Raw genomic sequence first — 23,308 nt, forward strand, 5'->3', positions numbered from 1 at the left:
CAGAGCATTGATGAGGGTGGAGTGTCTGATCGGATTGAAGGCTGAATAATCTCAGAGAGGGTTTCACTTGACCAACGTAATCAGATATTAACACTGACTACGACCCCTTAGTGTATACGTTATTCTTGGAAACTGAATTCCCTCCCATGCCAGCTGTGTGTTAAAGCATCTTTGCTTGAGCCACTTGGAACAGGTGCGCTATTGCTATCAGTTCAAGCAAATTTACTTCTACATGGCAACTAAACTTGTCAAGAGTCGCAGAAATAACAACAGACTGTTGCGTGTACATTGTAGAATTGCAGACTGTGGCACTCATAAGAAGAAGAGAGAAAAACACAATTCTCCTGACCTACCTCCCAAACACCTTCAACTACTGCAAGTGCACTTGCTCGCCCGCAGTTTTGTGTCTGCACTTTGACTGGCACTAGTGCATATATAGGCTCCTGCCCTTCAATGACATCCCCAACCACTGTAGGACATAACAAAGAGAAGCATTGTCTCTTATAGCTCTTCTGCTCGACTACTGCTGCAACTGCACCCACTGGCCCAGCAGTATCGCATGACATATTTACCTACCAGCACCAAATCACTCAGAATCACATTCAAAGGTGAACATTCATTCAAGATTTGCATTGCCAAAAAAAAGTGCTGGGTCCAGCCCACTCATCTGCACCCTCCATCACTCACTCAAAGTTTAAAACCATTCCAAACTCTCGTTCTCACCCTCCTGGAGGCTGATAATTCATTTCTCAAAAGGTACCCCACCTTTCATCCAGGAACAAATCCTGCAGGGCACCAGTGTTTAGACATTTAAAAACCTTTATTTTACACAAATCATTTTTAAAAAGTGCAATTTTTTCACACAAATTGGTTCAAAACATAAGATTTCAAAACACATTTCATCAATTCAACAATCACTATTTCATCAGAAAAGTTAATCTATTAGTTCACGTGTATTAATGTTTCACAACATATTCATTAGACCACTGAAAAAAATCAGCACCCAAACCTTTAGCAAAAGGAATATTGACACATTGGTTCTGGTTCACAGAGCAATTTCCTATAGGAATGCACCATTATAAAATGCTTCTGTGAATTAGGCCCATTGCGTTTCGGCCTGGCAGGAGCCCCACACAGAAGGGACCTTTTTTCTTTCAGAGGCCTTCATCAGGACAAGGTCAATTTTCAAAATCCAAATCATTGGGACAACCATGTGTTCTTCATTGAGAAGTAATATTCTCAAGATCTAAAAACAATAAAAAAAACAACTGTTGCTTCCCTAAAACTGTGCCCTTTAAACAATGGTTGCCTACAACCAAGTGTACAATTAAAAAATTAATGAGTTACATTGTGGTAAGGTTATCTGTAACTGGTTTATACTTCTATCTTTTCTCCTTTCACTTTGATTTTCAAAGCATTCAAATTCGGGTTTTAATTTGTAAAGGAAATCGGTCTGGGGAACTAATGAATATTAGTCATTATGAATATCAAGTATTCTAAATATTTTTAAATACATTTGTAAAATATCTTATCAAGTTTGAAGCCAACTTCTCATTCATGTATATTTTGATGTGTTAAATGACTACGTCTCCTAATGTCGGCGTCACACTCATGCCGCAGCGAGAAATCAACAAGTACATGCTCCTTTTACTTAATAAGGTATTTAATAAAATCATTTATAAAAAATAAATATTTCAAATATTTGAGAAGAGGGGGGAAGAGTAGGAGGAAGGGAGGTTGAAAGTACACCAGAGGAAAATATTTAGAATAAGAAGAGGAGGGAAACAGGAGGTGACAAAAAAGTGGAGGAGGGGCAAAAAGCTTCAGACAATCTCAGAACATGGAGACAAAGAGAAAGATAAACTTCAGAAGAAGCTGTAGAGGATGAGGATCATTAATTTCTGCTTGAACCAATTTAGTTCCCATTTGTTCTTGCATTTTTTAAAGAAAGTGAGGGGAACTCCCCTTCATACCTTCCACTCCTCCTACACACACACCTCCACCCCCCAATATTGCTTATCCCCAGCTCACCATATTCATTTTTGGGAAATATTTGAGCAAAAGAATTCAACTTAAAATGGTTTGATTGATTGACCTACTTCCGACAGACACCCGGGTCGAAGAGTAGAAAGGAGGGCAAGATAACATCAGAGGGTTTTAGAGAGGAGGTGGAAAGAACACCAATGAAAGGATGTAGGAGGTGTAGAAGGAGCAGAGGTGGAATGACCCATGAAGCACAAGGAATGGGAGGAGATGGAAAGGACGCAACACAACACAAGTGGAAGTAATGATGTGGAGAGGAGGCAGATGCAGTTATGTAACAAGGAGGGTGTTGTTGAATCATCAAAAAAGGAAAGTATGGTTTGGAGCTGAGTAGTCTGAAATGTTCTTAGCAAACCTTACTAAGGTGTTACATATACCAAACTGCCCCAAAACCAAGGTGACCCTGGGTTCTTGGGGTGGGCGACACCTGGCCTATGAGCGCACAGTGAATGGCCTGGCTAATGTGGCTTCAAAGACTAAGGGAGGAGAAAGATAGTGGTCAAGAAAAAAGTGCAGAGTCACTCAAAATCCTAAGGCTTGTGAGTGACACTAGTTAAACATCAGCAGGGTGGAATCTACAAGAGAAGGCATGGACTGAGGACTAAGACGAATCATTATCCTGCATTGCTCAATCGTTCTTAAAGCTCATAGACTGCCCAATCTAATAACTTTATTGTTACATTAATATCATCCATTTGAACCTTTAACCTTGATTCAAGCTGCCACACTGAACAGGATTCTTGGTGAGGCGTAGGGCAGGTGGGAAATTAAGACAGCATGTGTGTATACTCAAATGTGATGGCTTGAGTCGTGTTTAGTGAGGAGGATTAAGCCAATGCTAAGGTGCAAAATTCTAGCAGTGACTATGCATGGGTGGCAGAATAATGGTACTCAAATAGCAATTACTGTGGGCGGGTGCGGTGTTGTATGATGGTCCAGAGATATGCTTAAGTGCCCCCTAGGAGCAGGAAGGCTTACAGGCCGATTCGTGGAATAATTAGCGCGGCGCAAGTGGGCAAAAACGTGCGAATCGCAGTGGAATAGCGAAAATCGCAGTGCAAGTGCAAAAATCGCACGAAAAGCAGCGCACGTCGATTCATGGAAGTCCGTGCGCGAGAAAACCAGCGGATGTGCGATAAAAAAGTGCGCCGCACACGTTGGCGCACAGGCCATCTAACAGCATGCGCCAGGTCACAGCGAAAATCGCACAGGCCACAGCGAAATTCGCACATAGCGCGGCGCACGCAACAAAAGTAGGCGGAACACGGGCGTAACACTGGGGAACAACTTGCAAAAGCGTGGGCGTCACGGGGGAAGTACAGGGCACAAGTGCGCGGAACGCCCACACGCTCGCCTACAACACGTATTCATGGAATAGAATAGGGCAAAAAAGCGCACGCTCAAACCAGCGCACAGGCACAAACACGACCGCCACAAGAAAGCAGGCGGTAGCGTCTCTGCGGCTGGAAGAAATGTGCGCCAAAAGGTGCGCCAACAAATAGCACCTATATACTGCCATGATGAATGTCCTATACTGTGGCCCTCCAGGACAAATGTGTGCGTGTATACCGGGGTGCGCGGGAAGTCTCACACGCGATTTGGCCGGGTAGGTGTATTTCAGGGGTGCGCGGGAAGTTCCACACGCGATTCCATCAGGGTAGGTGTATTTCAGGGGTGCGCGGGAAGTTCCACACGCGATTCCATCAGGGTACATGCATTTCAGGGGTGCGCGGGAAGTTCCACACGCGAATAGCCTGGGCGCGTGTATTTCAGGGGTGCGCGGGAAGTTTTACATGCGATTTCAGCAGGGTACGTGTATTTCAGGGGTGCGCGGGAAGTTCCACACACTAATGGCCTGGGCGCGTGTATTTCAGGGGTGCGCGGGAAGTTCCACACGCGAATAGCCTGGGCACGTGTATTTCAGGGGTGCGCGGGAAGTTCCACACGCGAATAGCCTGGGCGCGTGTATTACAGGGGTGCGCGGGAAGTTCCACACGCGAATAGCCTGGGCGCGTGTATTTCAGGGGTGCGCAGGAAGTTTAACACGCAAATAGCCTGGGCGCGTGTATTTCAGGGGTGCGCGGGAAGTTTTACACGCGATTTCAGCAGGGTACGTGTATTTCAGGGGTGCGCGGGAAGTTCCACACACTAATAGCCTGGGCGCGTGTATTTCAGGGGTGCGCGGGAAGTTCCACACGCGAATAGCCTGGGCGCGTGTATTTCAGGGGTGCGTGGGAAGTTCTACACGCGAATAGCCTGGGTGCGTGTATTTCAGGGGTGCGCGGGAATTATCACACGCGATTTGGCTTGGTACGTGTATTACAGGGGTGCGTGGGAAGTTACACACGCGATTAGGCTGGGTGGGTCCTCACAGGTGTTCCCTGTACACCCTCAACGGCCCCTACAGGCAGCCCACAAAACAGGGGACTACCCTGCACACCTGCTCATGTCTCCCACCACCCCCACCCCCCCAGTCACCAGGGGCACCCTCCACCAGGCCCCCACCCATGTCTCCCACCACCCCCACCCCCCAGCAGTGCAGGGGCAGCCTCCACCAGGCCCCCACCCATGTCTCCCACCACCCCCACCCCCCCAGTCACCAGGGGCACCCTCCACCAGGCCCCCACTCATGTCTCCCACCCCCCCCGCACCCCAGCAGTGCATGGGCACCCTCCACCAGGCCCCCACCCATGTCTCCCACCACCCCCACCCCCCCAGTCACCAGGGGCAGCCTCCACCAGGCCCCCACTCATGTCTCCCACCACCCCCACCCCCCAGTCACCAGGGGCACCCTCCACCAGGCCCCCACCCATGTCTCCCACCACCCCCACCCCCCAGCCACCAGGGGCACCCTCCACCAGGCCCCCACTCATGTCTCCCACCACCCCCACCCCCCCAGTCACCAGGGGCACCCTCCACCAGGACCCCACCCATGTCTCCCACCACCCCCACCCCCCAGCACTGTGGGGCACCTGCCAGCAGGCCCCCACCCATGTCTCCCACCACCCCCACCCCCCAGCCACCAGGGGCACCTTCCACCAGGCCCCCACCCATGTCACCCACCACCCCCACCCCCCAGCCACCAGGGGCACCCTCCACCAGGCCCCCACCCATGTCACCCACCACCCCCACCCCCCCAGTCACCAGGGGCAGCCTCCACCAGGCCCCCACTCATGTCTCCCACCACCCCCACCCCCCCAGTCACCAGGGGCAGCCTCCACCAGGTCCCCACCCATGTCTCCCACCACCCCCACCCCCCAGCAGTGCAGGGGCACCCTGCACCAGGCCCCCACTCAGGTCTCCCACCACCCAGCAGTGCAGGGGCAGCCTCCACCAGGCCCCCACTCATGTCTCCCACCACCCCCACCCCCCCAGTCACCAGGGGCACCCTCCACCAGGCCCCCACCCATGTCTCCCACCACCCCCACCCCCCAGCCACCAGGGGCATCCTCCACCAGGCCCCCACCCATGTCACCCACCACCCCCACCCCCCAGCCACCAGGGGCACCCTCCACCAGGCCCCCACCCATGTCTCCCACCACCCCCACCCCCAGCAGTGCAGGGGCAGCCCCCACCTGGCCCCCACACATGTCTCCCACCACCCCCACCCCCCCCAGTCACCAGGGGCACCCTCCACCAGGCCCCCACCCATGTCTCCCACCACCCCCACCCCCCCAGTCACCAGGGGCACCCTCCACCAGGCCCCCACCCATGTCTCCCACCACCCCCACCCCCCAGCCACCAGGGGCACCCTCCACCAGGCCCCCACCCATGTCTCCCACCACCCCCACCCCCCAGCAGTGCAGGGGCAGCCCCCACCAGGCCCCCACTCATGTCTCCCACCACCCCCACCCCCCACCATCCAGGGGCACCCTCCACCAGGCCCCCACTCATGTCTCCCACCACCCCCACCCCCCAGCAGTGCAGGGGTATCCTCCACCAGGCCCCCACCCATGTCTCCCACCACCCCCACCCCCCAGCACTGTGGGGCACCTGCCAGCAGGCCCCCACCCATGTCCAACCCATGTCTCCCACCACCCCCACCCCCCAGCAGTGCAGGGGCATCCTCCACCAGGCCCCCACCCATGTCACCCACCACCCCCAGCCACCAGGGGCACCCTCCACCAGGCCCCCACCCATGTCTCCCACCACCCCCACCCCCCAGCAGTGCAGAGGCAGCCCCCACCAGGCCCCCACTCATGTCCAACCCATGTCTCCCACCACCCCCACCCCCCCAGTCACCAGGGGCAGCCTCCACCAGGCCCCCACCCATGTCTCCCACCACCCCCACCCCCCAGCACTGTGGGGCACCTGCCAGCAGGCCCCCACCCATGTCTCCCACCACCCCCACCCCCCAACCACCAGGGGCACCCTCCACCAGGCCCCCACCCATGTCACCCACCACCCCCACCCCCAGCCACCAGGGGCACCCTCCAGCAGGCCCCCACCCATGTCTCCCACCACCCCCACCCCCCAGAAGTGCAGGGGCAGCCCCCACCAGGCCCCCACTCATGTCTCCCACCACCCCCACCCCCCAGCAGTGCAGGGTCAGCCCCCACCAGGCCCCCACTCATGCCTCCCACCACCCCCACCCCCCAGTCACCACGGGCAGCCTCCACCAGGCCCCCACTCATGTCTCCCACCACCCCCACCCCCCCAGTCACCAGGGGCACCCTCCACCAGGCCCCCACCACCCATGTCTCCCACCACCCCCACCCCCCAGCAGTGCAGGGGCAGCCTCCACCAGGCCCCCACTCATGTCTCCCACCACCCCACCCCCCTGCCACCATGGGCACCCACCACCAGGCCCCCACTCATGTCTCCCACCACCCCCACCCCCCAGCAGTGCATGGGCACCCTCCACCAGGCCCCCACCCATGTCTCCCACCACCCCACCCCCCCAGTCACCAGGGGCAGCCTCCACCAGGCCCCCACTCATGTCTCCCAACACCCCCACCCCCCAGCAGTGCAGGGGCACCCTCCACGAGGCCCCCACTCATGTCTCCCACCACCCCCACCCCCCAGTCACCAGGGGCACCCTCCACCAGGCCCCCACCCATGTGAAACACCACCCCAACCCCCCAGCACTGTAGGGCACCTGCCAGCAGGCCCCCACCCATGTCTCCCACCACCCCCAGCCCCCAGCCACCAGGGGCACCCTCCACCAGGCCCCCACCCATGTCACCCACCACCCCCACCCCCCCGCCACCAGGGGCACCCTCCACCAGGCCCCCACCCATGTCTCCCACCACCCCCACCCCCCAGCAGTGCAGGGGCAGCCCCCACCAGGCCCCCCACTCATGTCTCCCACCACCCCCACCCCCCAGAAGTGCAGGGGCAGCCTCCACCAGGCCCCCACTCATGTCTCCCACCACCCCACCCCCCCAGTCACCAGGGGCACCCTCCACCAGGCCGCCACCCATGTCTCCCACCCCCCAGCAGTGCAGGGGCAGCCTCCACCAGGCCCCCACTCATGTCTCCCACCACCCCCACCCCCTTGCCACCATGGGCACCCTCCACCAGGCCCCCACCCATGTCTCCCACCACCCCCACCCCCCAGTCACCAGGGGCAGCCTCCACCAGGCCCCCACTCATGTCTCCCACCAGCCCCACCCCCCAGCAGTGCAGGGGCACCCTCCACCAGGCCCCCACTCATGTCTCCCACCACCCCCACCCCCCAGCAGTGCAGGGGCAGCCTCCACCAGGCCCCCACTCATGTCTCCCACCACCCCCACCCCCCCAGTCACCAGGGGCACCCTCCACCAGGCCCCCACCCATGTCTCCCACCACCCCCACCCCCCAGCCACCAGGGGCACCCTCCACCAGGCCCCCACCCATGTCACCCACCACCCCCACCCCACAGCCACCAGGGGCACCCTCCACCAGGCCCCCACCCATGTCTCCCACCACCCCCACCCCCAGCAGTGCAGGGGCAGCCTCCACCAGGCCCCCACTCATGTCTCCCACCACCCCCACCCCCCCAGTCACCAGGGGCACCCTCCACCAGGCCCCCACCCATGTCACCCACCACCCCCACCCACCAGGGGCACCCTCCACCAGGCCCCCACCCATGTCTCCCACCACCCCCACCCCCCAGCAGTGCAGGGGCATCCTCCACCAGGCCCCCACCCATGTCACCCACCACCCCCAGCCACCAGGGGCACCCTCCACCAGGCCCCCACCCATGTCTCCCACCACCCCCACCCCCCAGCAGTGCAGGGGCAGCCCCCACCAGGCCCCCACTCATGTCCAACCCATGTCTCCCACCACCCCCACCCCCCCAGTCACCAGGGGCAGCCTCCACCAGGCCCCCACCCATGTCTCCCACCACCCCCACCCCCCAGCACTGTGGGGCACCTGCCAGCAGGCCCCCACCCATGTCTCCCACCACCCCCACCCCCCAGCCACCAGGGGCACCCTCCACCAGGCCCCCACCCATGTCACCCACCACCCCCACCCCCCAGCCACCAGGGGCACCCTCCATCAGGCCCCCACCCATGTCTCCCACCACCCCCACCCCCCAGAAGTGCAGGGGCAGCCCCCACCAGGCCCCCACTCATGTCTCCCACCACCCCCACCCCCCAGCAGTGCAGGGTCAGCCCCCACCAGGCCCCCACTCATGCCTCCCACCACCCCCACCCCCCAGTCACCACGGGCAGCCTCCACCAGGCCCCCACCACCCATGTCTCCCACCACCCCCACCCCCCAGCAGTGCATGGGCACCCTCCACCAGGCCCCCACCCATGTCTCCCACCACCCCCACCCCCCCAGTCACCAGGGGCAGCCTCCACCAGGCCCCCACTCATGTCTCCCACCACCCCCACCCCCCAGCAGTGCAGGGGCACCCTCCACGAGGCCCCCACTCATGTCTCCCACCACCCCCACCCCCCCAGTCACCAGGGGCACCCTCCACCAGGCCCCCACCCATGTGAAACTCCACCCCAACCCCCCAGCACTGTAGGGCACCTGCCAGCAGGCCCCCACCCATGTCTCCCACCACCCCCACCCCCCAGCCACCAGGGGCACCCTCCACCAGGCCCCCACCCATGTCACCCACCACCCCCACCCCCCAGCCACCAGGGGCACCCTCCACCAGGCCCCCACCCATGTCTCCCACCACCCCCACCCCCCAGCAGTGCAGGGGCAGCCCCCACCAGGCCCCCCACTCATGTCTCCCACCACCCCCACCCCCCAGCAGTGCAGGGGCAGCCCCCACCAGGCCCCCACTCATGTCTCCCACCACCCCCACCCCCCCAGTCACCAGGGGCAGCCTCCACCAGGCCCCCACTCATGTCTCCCACCACCCCCACCCCCCCAGTCACCAGGGGCACCCTCCACCAGGCCCCCACCCATGTCTCCCACCCCCCAGCAGTGCAGGGGCAGCCTCCACCAGGCCCCCACTCATGTCTCCCACCACCCCCACCCCCTTGCCACCATGGGCACCCTCCACCAGGCCCCCACCCATGTCTCCCACCACCCCCACCCCCCAGTCACCAGGGGCAGCCTCCACCAGGCCCCCACTCATGTCTCCCACCACCCCCACCCCCCAGCAGTGCAGGGGCACCCTCCACCAGGCCCCCACTCATGTCTCCCACCACCCCCACCCCCCAGCAGTGCAGGGGCAGCCTCCACCAGGCCCCCACTCATGTCTCCCACCACCCCCACCCCCCCAGTCACCAGGGGCACCCTCCACCAGGCCCCCACCCATGTCTCCCACCACCCCCACCCCCCAGCCACCAGGGGCACCCTCCACCAGGCCCCCACCCATGTCACCCACCACCCCCACCCCACAGCCACCAGGGGCACCCTCCACCAGGCCCCCACCCATGTCTCCCACCACCCCCACCCCCAGCAGTGCAGGGGCAGCCTCCACCAGGCCCCCACTCATGTCTCCCACCACCCCCACCCCCCCAGTCACCAGGGGCACCCTCCAGCAGGCCCCCACCCATGTCTCCCACCACCCCCACCCCCCAGCCACCAGGGGCACCCTCCACCAGGCCCCCACCCATGTCACCCACCACCCCCACCCCCCAGCCACCAGGGGCACCCTCCACCAGGCCCCCACCCATGTCTCCCACCACCCCCACCCCCCAGCAGTGCAGGGGCAGCCCCCACCAGGCCCCCACTCATGTCTCCCACCACCCCCACCACCCCAGTCACCAGGGGCAGCCTCCACCAGGCCCCCACTCATGTCTCCCACCACCCCCACCCCCCCAGTCACCAGGGGCACCCTCCACCAGGCCCCCACCCATGTCTCCCACCCCCCAGCAGTGCAGGGGCAGCCTCCACCAGGCCCCCACTCATGTCTCCCACCACCCCCACCCCCCCAGTCACCAGGGGCACCCTCCACCAGGCCCCCACCCATGTCTCCCACCACCCCCACCCAACAGCCACCAGGGGCACCCTCCACCAGGCCCCCACCCATGTCACCCACCACCCCCACAAGGGGCACCCTCCACCAGGCCCCCACCCATGTCTCCCACCACCCCCACCCCCAGCAGTGCAGGGGCAGCCTCCACCAGGCCCCCACTCATGTCTCCCACCACCCCCACCCCCCCAGTCACCAGGGGCACCCTCCAGCAGGCCCCCACCCATGTCTCCCACCACCCCCACCCCCCAGCAGTGCAGGGGCACCCTCCACCAGGCCCCCACTCATGTCTCCCACCACCCCCACCCCCCAGCAGTGCAGGGGCAGCCTCCACCAGGCCCCCACTCATGTCTCCCACCACCCCCACCCCCCCAGTCACCAGGGGCACCCTCCACCAGGCCCCCACCCATGTCTCCCACCACCCCCACCCCCCAGCCACCAGGGGCACCCTCCACCAGGCCCCCACCCATGTCACCCACCACACCCACCCCACAGCCACCAGGGGCACCCTCCACCAGGCCCCCACCCATGTCTCCCACCACCCCCACCCCCAGCAGTGCAGGGGCAGCCTCCACCAGGCCCCCACTCATGTCTCCCACCACCCCCACCCCCCCAGTCACCAGGGGCACCCTCCAGCAGGCCCCCACCCATGTCTCCCACCACCCCCACCCCCCAGCCACCAGGGGCACCCTCCACCAGGCCCCCACCCATGTCACCCACCACCCCCACCCCCCAGCCACCAGGGGCACCCTCCACCAGGCCCCCACCCATGTCTCCCACCACCCCCACCCCCCAGCAGTGCAGGGGCAGCCCCCACCAGGCCCCCACTCATGTCTCCCACCACCCCCACCCCCCCAGTCACCAGGGGCAGCCTCCACCAGGCCCCCACTCATGTCTCCCACCACCCCCACCCCCCCAGTCACCAGGGGCACCCTCCACCAGGCCCCCACCCATGTCTCCCACCCCCCAGCAGTGCAGGGGCAGCCTCCACCAGGCCCCCACTCATGTCTCCCACCACCCCCACCCCCCAGTCACCAGGGGCACCCTCCACCAGGCCCCCACCCATGTCTCCCACCACCCCCACCCAACAGCCACCAGGGGCACCCTCCACCAGGCCCCCACCCATGTCACCCACCACCCCCACCCCACAGCCACAAGGGGCACCCTCCACCAGGCCCCCACCCATGTCTCCCACCACCCCCACCCCCAGCAGTGCAGGGGCAGCCTCCACCAGGCCCCCACTCATGTCTCCCACCACCCCCACCCCCCCAGTCACCAGGGGCACCCTCCAGCAGGCCCCCACCCATGTCTCCCACCACCCCCACCCCCCAGCCACCAGGGGCACCCTCCACCAGGCCCCCACCCATGTCACCCACCACCCCCACCCCCCAGCCACCAGGGGCACCCTCCACCAGGCCCCCACCCATGTCTCCCACCACCCCCACGCCCCAGCAGTGCAGGGGCAGCCCCCACCAGGCCCCCACTCATGTCTCCCACCACCCCCACCCCCCCCCCCCAGTCACCAGGGGCAGCCTCCACCAGGCCCCCACTCATGTCTCCCACCACCCCCACCCCCCCAGTCACCAGGGGCACCCTCCACCAGGCCCCCACCCATGTCTCCCACCCCCCAGCAGTGCAGGGGCAGCCTCCACCAGGCCCCCACTCATGTCTCCCACCTCCCCCACCCCCCTGCCACCATGGGCACCCTCCACCAGGCTCCCACTCATGTCTCCCACCACCCCCACCCCCCAGCAGTGCATGGGCACCCTCCACCAGGCCCCCACCCATGTCTCCCACCACCCCCACCCCCCCCAGTCACCAGGGGCAGCCTCCACCAGGCCCCCACTCATGTCTCCCACCACCCCCACCCCCCCAGTCACCAGGGGCACCCTCCACCAGGCCCCCACCCTTGTCTCCCACCACCCCCACCCCCCAGCAGCACCCTCCACCAGGCCCCCACCCATGTCACCCACCACCCCCACCCCCCAGCCACCAGGGGCACCCTCCACCAGGCCCCCACCCATGTCTCCCACCACCCCCACCCCCAGCAGTGCAGGGGCAGCCCCCACCAGGCCCCCACTCATGTCTCCCACCACCCCCACCCCCCAGCAGTGCAGGGGCAGCCCCCACCAGGCCCCCACTCATGTCTCCCACCACCCCCACCCCCCCAGTCACCAGGGGCAGCCTCCACCAGGCCCCCACTCATGTCTCCCACCATCCCCACCCCCCCAGTCACCAGGGGCTCCCTCCACCAGGCCCCCACCCATGTCTCCCACCACCCCCACCCCCCAGCAGTGCAGGGGCAGCCTCCACCAGGCCCCCACGCATGTCTCCTACCACCCCCACCCCCCTGCCACCATGGGCACCCTCCACCAGGCCCCCACTCATGTCTCCCACCACCCCCACCCCCAGCAGTGCATGGGCACCCTCCACCAGGCCCCCACCCATGTCTCCCACCACCCCCACCCCCCAGTCACCAGGGGCAGCCTCCACCAGGCCCCCACTCATGTCTCCCCCCACCCCCCAGCAGTGCAGGGGCACCCTCCACCAGGCCCCCACCCATGTCTCCCACCACCCCCACCCCCCCAGTCACCAGGGGCACCCTCCACCAGGCCCCCACCCATGTCTCCCACCACCCCCACCCCCCCAGTCACCAGGGGCACCCTCCACCAGGCCCCCACCCATGTCTCCCACCACCCCCACCCCCCAGCAGTGCAGGGGCAGCCTCCACCAGGCCCCCACTCATGTCTCCCACCACCCCCACCCCCCCAGTCACCAGGGGCACCCTCCACCAGGCCCCCACCCATGTCTCCCACCACCCCCACCCCCCAGCCACCAGGGGCACCCTCCACCAGGCCCCCACCCATGTCTCCCACCACCCCCACCCCCCAGCAGTGCAGGGGCAGCCCCCACCAGGCCCCCACTCATGTCTCCCACCACCCCCACCCCCCACCATCCAGGGGCACCCTCCACCAGGCCCCCACTCATGTCTCCCACCACCCCCACCCCCCAGCAGTGCAGGGGCATCCTCCACCAGGCCCCCACCCATGTCTCCCACCACCCCCACCCCCCAGCACTGTGGGGCACCTGCCAGCAGGCCCCCACCCATGTCCAACCCATGTCTCCCACCACCCCCACCCCCCAGCAGTGCAGGGGCATCCTCCACCAGGCCCCCACCCATGTCACCCACCACCCCCACCCCCCAGCCACCAGGGGCACCCTCCACCAGGCCCCCACCCATGTCTCCCACCACCCCCACCCCCCAGCAGTGCAGGGGCAGCCCCCCCACCAGGACCCCACTCATGTCCAACCCATGTCTCCCACCACCCCCACCCCCCAGCAGTGCAGGGGCATCCTCCACCAGGCCCCCACCCATGTCACCCACCACCCCCACCCCCCAGCACTGTGGGGCACCCTCCACCAGGCCCCCACCCATGTCTCCCACCACCCCCACCCCCCAGCAGTGCAGGGGCAGCCTCCACCAGGCACCCACACATGTCCCCCTGCCCCCAGGTCCTGACGATACTCAATCATGGCAGTAATGGGCAGCATACCCAGCACAAACACCCAGGCAAGGATTGCATCCACCCACATAGTGAATGCAATTACATGATACAACCCCAATGGCAAGTATGTAAATGAACACATGTCCCTCACACACACATACACAATGGGTGCAAGTGAATGTCAAAACCCATACCATGACATGTATGCAACCAATGAGAAAATACCACAAGTGAAAGTTAAAAAAAACATGTATTAAAGATGAAAAATAAGTAAACAAATCAAACATACAACAATGGGGATAACAAAATAAATGGTCCATGTCCGAGAACAAATGTTAAAATAAAAAAAACAAAGTAATCCAAAAACAAATGTTGTCCAAAGCAATATCATGTGGAAGGAAAATAATGAAAAACCATTTCCTCATGGTGAACACAATAATTAATAAAAAAAATGTTCTTCAAAAAGCAAACTATATACACGAATATTCCAGGGTCCATGAGCCCAACACCATAAATGAAACCTACTACTACCTAATGAAAAAAATATATACAAAAAAGTGGCCATTGTCCGAGCGGTCCAAAAAAATAAAAATTAATAAAGGAAACCTAACACTAACTAACTAAATAACTATATACAAAGGCAGCGGGCAAGTCCTGCGGCTCACTCGGTGATGTTGCTGGCCAGGGCATCATCGAACTCCATGTCGATGTCCTGGAGGCGGGACTCTGTCCTGGCCCCGAGGTCTCGCAGGGATAACCCCATGTCCAGCTTAAACTCCCTGCGAGCTTCCTCGAGGCACTCAGCCCGCCTCAACGCCCGACGCATGGAGAACTCCGCCCTGACCATGGTGAGCCGCTCCTCTTCCGCCCACTGCCGCTCCGCACCTATCCGCTGGACCAACTGCTCCCACACGGAAGACACCACCATCCCAGGGTTGCCCTGCCCTCCGGCCGATGCCTGCCCCTCTGATCTTGATGGCCCCGAGCCATGATGCCTCCCATGTCGAGCCCGCTGCTGCCTCCGACGACACTGCCTCTGCCAGCACGACGGCATCCAGGCTGATGGAAACCACCGACGCCGTCGTGCACGTGCCCTGCCCGATGATGCTGTCACATCTCCCATCTCCTGGGGTCCAGTTGCTGTGTTGTCCACCCCTGCTGGACCTCCGACTCCCAACTGTGGCAGGGATGGGATCCCCACCGAGCTGGCTGCATTGGTCGGGGCAGGTCCACAGGGGGCCCTGGTGGCATCTGGGCCGGAAGACGGCAAGGAGAACGACTGGTGTATAGCCTGCACAGAGGAGGAGAGGGCCGCCAGATTGGCCAACACATGCAGGAAACCCCCGAACATGGCCGATCCCAATTGGGCCACGTCGGCACGGTGCAATTCGTGATGACGTGCGTGCTCCTCCCGGGAAGCATGCACGGCATCACGAATCACAGCCGTGCGCATCGCGACCCCAATCAGGACCTTCTCCACACGGCCAGGGGTTCCCACGTCCGCAGGTGGAGGGGAGTCAGGTGACATGGACATCCCCTCTACCTGCGGACGGGCCTGGGACGGGGCATCCCTGCTGGTGCATGGTGGTGCACTCACAGGGTCAGGGACAGCGACATGCACAGGCCCCTCCACGGTGACCTGTGCTGCCTCCTGCCCCTGGCCCTGGACTGCACCACTTGCACCAGCATCGATGCCCCCACCAGGCCCCATGTGTGCCCCAGTGGCGGCCTCCTCCTCTTCTATGCAAACTACCAACCTGGATGGCTCCTCACCGTCTCCCACCGTAGCAGGCCCCTGTGGGGGCTCACCCACCCCTTCCGCTGCAGCCGTGGGGGCATCCCCACCGCCTTGCTCCACAGCGCCGTCTCCGCCCTCTTCTTCACTAGCCGCTGCGTAGAGGGAGACAAAGAACACAAGCATCAGGGCACTGTACAATGGTCCCCTAGACAGGAAGCAATAGCAGATGAGCACCACTGTCAAAGTACACTTCCATCATGTCCCTCCACAACACATGGGTCAGTCCAGGCAAAACACACACAGTAACAGGCATGGTGCATGCCATGGACATTTCCATGCATGTCCAATGGACTCTTGAAACATTCAATGATATGTAACTCACATGCATCATGGCTCATGCCTATCACATGCACACACTTCCCCTCAGTCACATCCATCTGGCCCCAAACACACCAAACACAGCGGATACAAGGGTAATTTGGCTGCTTCACTGAATCTGTGCATTGTCACACACATGTGTCATGCATCCATGGCATGCACAAGTCACAGACACGCAGGTCAGGCACACAGACATGGCTACCATATATGTACCTGGCATCAGCACCCATCCCTCACCCCCACCCATGTCCAGGTACAGAGACTGGCATGCTCTCATGTTCAAAATCTGCATAGGGCTCCCCATGCGGCATTTGAACACATGCAACAACCATGTGGGTCACACATCACTGGTCGCACATGCATTACCATGATGTCCCTGCACACATACATGCATACATGGCCTATGTCACACATACAGGCAAGTATCATAGAACCAGCACACCGCAACATGCCCTGTCTCACACAGTAATGCTTGGACACTTACGGCTCAACTCCAGACGGGCCTCCCTCTCAAGGATCTGGGCGTGGAGCGCTGGGCGTACGCGTTCCAGGACCCTCATCTGGATGGAACTCATGCGGCCCCGGCCCCCCTCCACGAGGCGCCGGGCCTTCACAAGGGTCCTGGACCTCAAGTCCTCCCAGCGCTTCTTGATCTTCTGGATGTTGCGGGTTGCCACCCCCTCCGCGTTGATGGCAACCACACAGTCGGCCCAGATCCTCTCCCGTCCTTCCTTGCTGGCGCGGGACGATCCAAAGAGGGCATCATACTGCCCCAGGTGGCAGTGAAGCTGGTGCCCCTCTGCCCCTCTGGCCTGGGGTTGCCACTGGTGCCAGATGTGGAAGTGCCCGACATGGCAACCCCAGAGGCAGGTGTGGGTGGGCAACTGGGTCCTGGGGCCGGGCTGTGGAGCGATGTAATCCCAGTCGGGAGTCTTCAGTTCCAGCAGGGGTGGACACAGCAACTGGACCCCTGCAGATGGCTGATGTGCAGGCACCAAATGGCAGGGCACGGTGGCAGCAGGCAGGCAGCAGCAGATGGCACGTGGGAGGCTGCTCGGGGCACTGGGGGGCAGTAACTCGGCCTTCTGGGCAGGAGCGTGGTCTTCCGTGTGTTTTCGCATGGCCAGCTTGATACGGAGTGATTTGGCATGTGAAAATCCGGCACGTCAGCGTGAAATCCGAGGAAAGGCCCTTAGCGCGTAAGCGCGTCAGCACGCATACGCGATTCTATTGGTCCAGAGTCCCTCAGCGCGTAAGCGCATATGTGACGTGACCCGCACGGGTGTTCCCCACTCAGCACTTGATGACGGAACACACGTGTAAATACTGCACGTCAGAGTGTCATCGCGTGTAATTGGACAAAAGTGCGCGTACACGCGATTGGCCTATGTACGTGTATTTCAGGGGTGCGCGGGCACTTACACACGCAAGTACGTCAGCGCACCTCTATCCCGTGGTGCGTGGGAATTTCACACGCTATTGGACTGGGAACCAGGTGTGCGCGGGTCACACGCTCGCCTAGAACACGCGCAAAGCATGAATTTGCGCACTTTAACAATAACAAGCTCAGACGCCAGGATGAACATACCGTTCCTAGCAGCAGTGGCAGTGGGCTACCAAAGGAGGAGGAGGAGGATAGTCAGGGCCAGAATATTCACACCCAGAACCAGCCTTTTCGGGATGCCGGATGACCAGGTGTATGGAAGGTACAGGTTTCCACCACACATAATACTGGACCTGGTGAGTGAGTGGGAGGATGACCTCACATCACCCACACTGTGCTCCCAAGCACTCAGCCCCCTGGAGAAGGTCCTCAATGTACTGCACTTCTTAGCCACTGGATCATTTCAGCGGACAAGTGGCATAGTGGGTGGGGTGTCACAGGCCACCCAGTCACGCTGCCTACACCAGGTCTTGAACATCATCACTGCACGCCCATCAGTCCGCAGGCACATATACCTGCCCAGAACACCTGCAGAAAGGCAAGCTGCTGCCCTGGATTTTTACAGTGTGGCACGATTCCCCAAAGTGCTAGGTGCCATCGACTGCACCCATGTGGCTCTACGTCCCCCCAGGGCATCTGAGCACATCTATAGGAACCGCAAGCACTGGCATTCCATCAACTTGCAGGTAGTATGTAATGCCAAGGGAATCATCACCTCAGTATATGCCAACTATCCCGGGTCCACCCACGACAGCTTCATTTACCGAATGTCCACCCTATGCCGGGACCTAGAAGCTGGGCGGCATGGCGATACATGGCTGCTTGGTGAGTATGTATGCCACTGCACATGCATGCGTGTTGGATACTGAGCAAGGTCACAACCCCACCAATGATACCAATCGCCACCTCCACAGGGGACAGTGCCTACCCTCTCAGCCCCCACATGATGACGCCAATTCGGAACCCCACCACGCCACCCGAGGTAAGATATAACACAGCCCACATTACAACCCGGGGCATAGTGGAGCGCACATTCGGAGTGTTAAAGTCACGCTTTCGCTCCCTTGACCGTTCTGGCGGGCAGCCGTTATACGCTCCCCCAGTAGTGTGCAGGATCATAGTGGCAGCATGTGTCCTGCACAACGTTGCAACACGCCGGGGCCTGGCCGTGGACATGGTGGTGGCCCCACATCCCCAACCACATGCACAGCCGCTGCGCATGGGAGGGGAAGGGCACGGGGGGAGGCAGCCCGTACACAGCTAGTGGCTAATTACTTCACATAGTAATCACACCCCTGTGGACTGCTCACTGGCCTGGCACATTCCATCTGACAATCAATGATGACTCAACCTGACACTGATCCTGAATGTCTGGAGATTCAACTGTGAAAAGCATATCAGCCTGAGATTGTTCACCTGGAAGTGTTACAATGTTTGCATCCCTACCCACACACACCACCAATGCAGTTTTGTGAAGAAACACATTCAAGCAGCTAAAATGAATACCCACTTGCTAAATGCAACAAGGGGACAGTGCCATGTCACCCAACCCATCCCCAGCACCGCCACACAACACACCGTGCCATGTCATGCTATGTGCAGGTAAACAAAGTAATCCCCACAACATGACAAGTGTCGCGATGTACAGTGTCCCCAATTGAAACTTGCTACACCTGAAATGCTCACTGTAATGCAGGACCAACAACAAACTTGAGCAGGTACTACCATTGACATGACTTCACTAATGTAATAAATCAGTAGTCTCACCACCTGGAAATGCCTGCACTCCCACCACTTCCAACTGTACAGTGTTGGCGCCATGTAGAGTTGTAGGTGCACTGCTGCCAACAAGGACCCCATCTCCAGACTAGAGGGCCTTGTGTAGACATGAGGAAGGGACCTGCAAATTGGGAGGCAGACACAGATGATGAGTTACACATCAATGCAACATGCAGTGTACAACACAACAGCAATATGCACTAGGAATGTATACACAGTATTGACTAGACTACCCACACATGTAGTGGGAGTCCAATGTCACCATGTACTTCAATGTCACTTGGGCACACCCTTTGCAAGCCCATGGAAACGGGAAGCAGGAGGGGTGTGTGTGACTCAAACCCAGGCATCTGAACCTAATACATGACAAGCCTGCATGTGCCCAGCCACAATGCAGCGTATGCCCACAGGAACCACGGAAGCCAACAAATTGTCCCAAAAAATTGGGAAAAATATAAAAATAAAAATAAAAAAAAAATCAAAAATGGCCATTAATGGGCCCGGGGGGGGGGTTGGGGAGGCCACCCAGGAGGTCCGAGGACAAGGTGCACACCAAAACCCACCTGTGTGGATCCTGGGAAAAAAAACACCTCCATGGGCTCATGGCCCACACGGCTACCCTATTGTGGGAGTATCACTGCTGTCGCTATTATCACCCTGTGCAGCTGCATCCGGAGGTGGTTGCACTATGGGAGGCAGCCCACGCAAGGCCCTACTCTGTTCCTCCATGGCTGCAAGCATGCGGGTGTGGTAGGTCTCGTTCTGGAGGATGAGGGTGCGGAGGTCCCCATGCAACAACTCACGGGATGCCCGGACCTCCGCCCTCGTTGCTTGCATCTCAGCTGAGAGCGTACGGGTGAGACGCACCAGCTGCTGTTCTGTCCTTTGGTGTGTTGAAGCCTCAAGCTCAACAAGAGTCGTCCTGAGTTGATGTAGCTCCTGCCTCAGGGCTTCCCTGTGGCCCTGGGACTCTATGGAGATGGCCTCCTGCAGAGTCGCCAGTGCCGCCCGCCTGTCCCTGTTGGACGCCAACATGTCCTCCCTGTGTGACTGGCAGATGGAGTCGGTTGCCTGCTCTAGTCGCTCCATCAGCCTTTCAGGGGGGACAATGGAAGTGGCCACCCTATCCATGGCCTGAGCCATCATCTCGGATGATGCTGCCTGTTGGGTAGCCATACCGTAAATGGATTGCTCCCATGCGGTATTGCCAGGTGGCGTACGGCCACCACGTCGGCGGGCACCACACCTATCTGGGGCAAGGCGGACTGCGCCTTGCTGTGCCGGCACTGCCTGAGGCTGCAGGACTGCATTCCCCCTCTGATCCGCTGGCCCAGGAACAGGATCAGATGTCGCGGAGTGTGACCCTGCATCCGTAACCACCAAAGGCCTAGCTGCCAACACTGACATCCCCATTGAGGGTACTGACCCTGGTGCAGGTGGGTGGGACAGAACAGAATCCCTCCCTGGAACACTCACCTGCGACGGCACGTAGGTCTCATCATCCGAATCAACAGCTGAGTACAGCTCGGGGGAGGTGCAGCCAGAGACACCCCTTGAGAGCACGACCTGCAGCACTTGTGGGTTCTCACCCACCAGCACACCACGTCCCTCACTGGTGGATGGTCGGCCCTCGGACCCCTCCTGGCTCTGCACCATCTCCACAACCCCAGCAGTATCAGGTGCGTCTTCCCCTGCAAAGACATAATAACAAAGAAATGGAAACAGCCATTAGCACCATGGCACACAATGAGGGCTGAGAAGCAAGAGAACCAGTACTTGATTGACACATGTCCCACATGACTAAGACCCTCCCATGCATGCACCCTCACTGCGTATGAAGGGCAGGCAAATGGCACACACTGATGACACAAAGATGGAAGAAGAACACATTTTCTGCATGCTGCCTGGCAGTGGCATCACACATTGGCCTGTGATTGCCAGGTGACACACACATGCCATCACACAGATGGCATGTACCATTGCTATTGAGTGAAGATGGAGAGGAGGGCAGCACTTATTCATTCAGTCCAGTTCCCGCATGCAATAGCTTTTCTAATTCAAACAGGTCTGATTTTTCACCTGGAGCTGCCAGTCCAATATGGTCCAATTGCACAGGGACATGTGTGAACATATGATATCCAGGTAACAAAGTCACTCCACTTTACCATAGCCATGCCAGACATGTGACTAGAGGACTGAGGAATGCCTAGTATAAGTGGTGGAATGCAAACAATCTGTCTGAATGAACATAGAAAAATAAGCAACAATTTTGTAGCAAGGTGACACTTCAAGGGCAACTGGGGTGCTGTTGGGCTAGATGTCTACTGTTGGCAGAAGGGATACTGCAATGGCCATATGCAGCTGCGCAGGATGTATTGCATGAAGCACATGGCTGACCCATACGACTCAGGCGCACACACTCTCACCTGGCACACAAACAGATGCCCTCACACACACACCATGCACATAGATGACACACACATGCATGTGCACTCACCGGACAATGCCTCGTAATCAGGCAGATCTCCCACGCCTTGGATCTGTTCCACCGTGATGTAGGTCCCAGCGACTGACTCATGTGGAGTGAGTTCCATGTCTAATACTGGAGACCCACCTCCAGTCACTAGAGTTGCGGCATGACTTGAGGCCAGCTTCTTCTTTGCCCTGCGCTTTAGGTCATTCCAGCGCTTATAGCAATCATTGGCTGTGCGCCTCACGATTCCAAGGGCACTTACGATGTCCACAACGGTCTGCCAGTGTGCCTGGCGTTGTGCAGGTGTGGTCTTGGATCCTGCAACAATGACCATCTCGTTATCATGTCCGGACACATACTCGACAAGTGCATTCAGTTCGTCATCCGTGAAGCTGGGCTTCCTCGACAGGCCGGACTGTGTAGCCGTGTCTGGGGCATCAGCCTGTGCCGGACGAGCACTCTTCCTCTTCCGCTTGGAAGGTGGTGGTGATCCTGAGTGTCCTGCGCCGCTCTGGACACTAGGGGCAGGAGCCCTAGTGGGCTCTGTATCAGGTGTGTGGGATTGCACACTCAGCATGGGAGTTGGTGCAGGCATTGGCTCAAGTGTAATGGTGTCAGGGGGAATGTCAGCAGGATGGACTAGGACCGACACTGTCCTGGCTGGGTGTGTGAGAGCTGGGGTGGATGGAGCCGCAGCTGCCCCTGCAGCCTCTCCGCCCTGCCTACTTGGGGCAGCAGATGACCTTGCTGCCCCAGATCCACGTGGCATGATGGCATCAACGTGCACCAGCGCACGTGTCGGAGCCCTGCTGACCTGGAAGTCAGCCATGGAGTCAGCCAGGTCTGGTGCCACAATGGGCTGGTCCAACAAGGGCTGAGCATGGATGGTGTCAGCCACATCAGCCTCAACGGGAGGGGAGGAGGGGGGGGGGATTATGGGTGCCCTTGACTGGTCCTCCACACATGGGGGACAGGCTCACCCTGCAAGTTACGACCACGTCCCTTACCGGATCCACCACGGCCACCACTTGTGGCTCTTCCACCTTTGCCACCCTTACGGAATCCTCGCCTCCCAGCCATGGCACTGATATTAATGTGCGTATGGGAGTGGCTGTAGACTATTGTCCTGGGCAATTGGGGGTCAAAGGGGTTGGGTACCAGATGGTAATTGTACCCTAGTGCTCTAGCAAGGCTGAATGTAACCCCTGGGGAAAGATGACGGGTCACGCAACGCACAGGAGGCCCAAAAAAGGGAGATGACGTGCACGCAACCCCTCCTAGACCACGTGTGCAGAAAGAAAGACCTGCACTACGCTGTGGCACCCAGTAACACAAGAATGAACGTATGCGTGTCACACGCAGCCTAGAATGACCTCTGAAGGGGTAGGCTACACACGGGGCAAGCACAGATGTTAGATACGTGCGTGACTCACCGTCTGCCAGGTAAAAGAGCGTGAAAAATGAGCGCGTTTGGTTGGCAACACCCCCGCCAAAAGAAGATATGTACGCTGTCTGAGGAGACAGGACAACAGTAGAAGGGAACACTGTTTGAGGGAACAGGCCCAGGTAAACCAGTACA

The sequence above is a fragment of the Ambystoma mexicanum genome, chromosome 9, assembly GCF_040938575.1.
Source record: "Ambystoma mexicanum isolate Mex_15411 chromosome 9, UKY_AmexF1_1, whole genome shotgun sequence".
Classification (NCBI taxonomy): Eukaryota; Metazoa; Chordata; class Amphibia; order Caudata; family Ambystomatidae; genus Ambystoma; species Ambystoma mexicanum.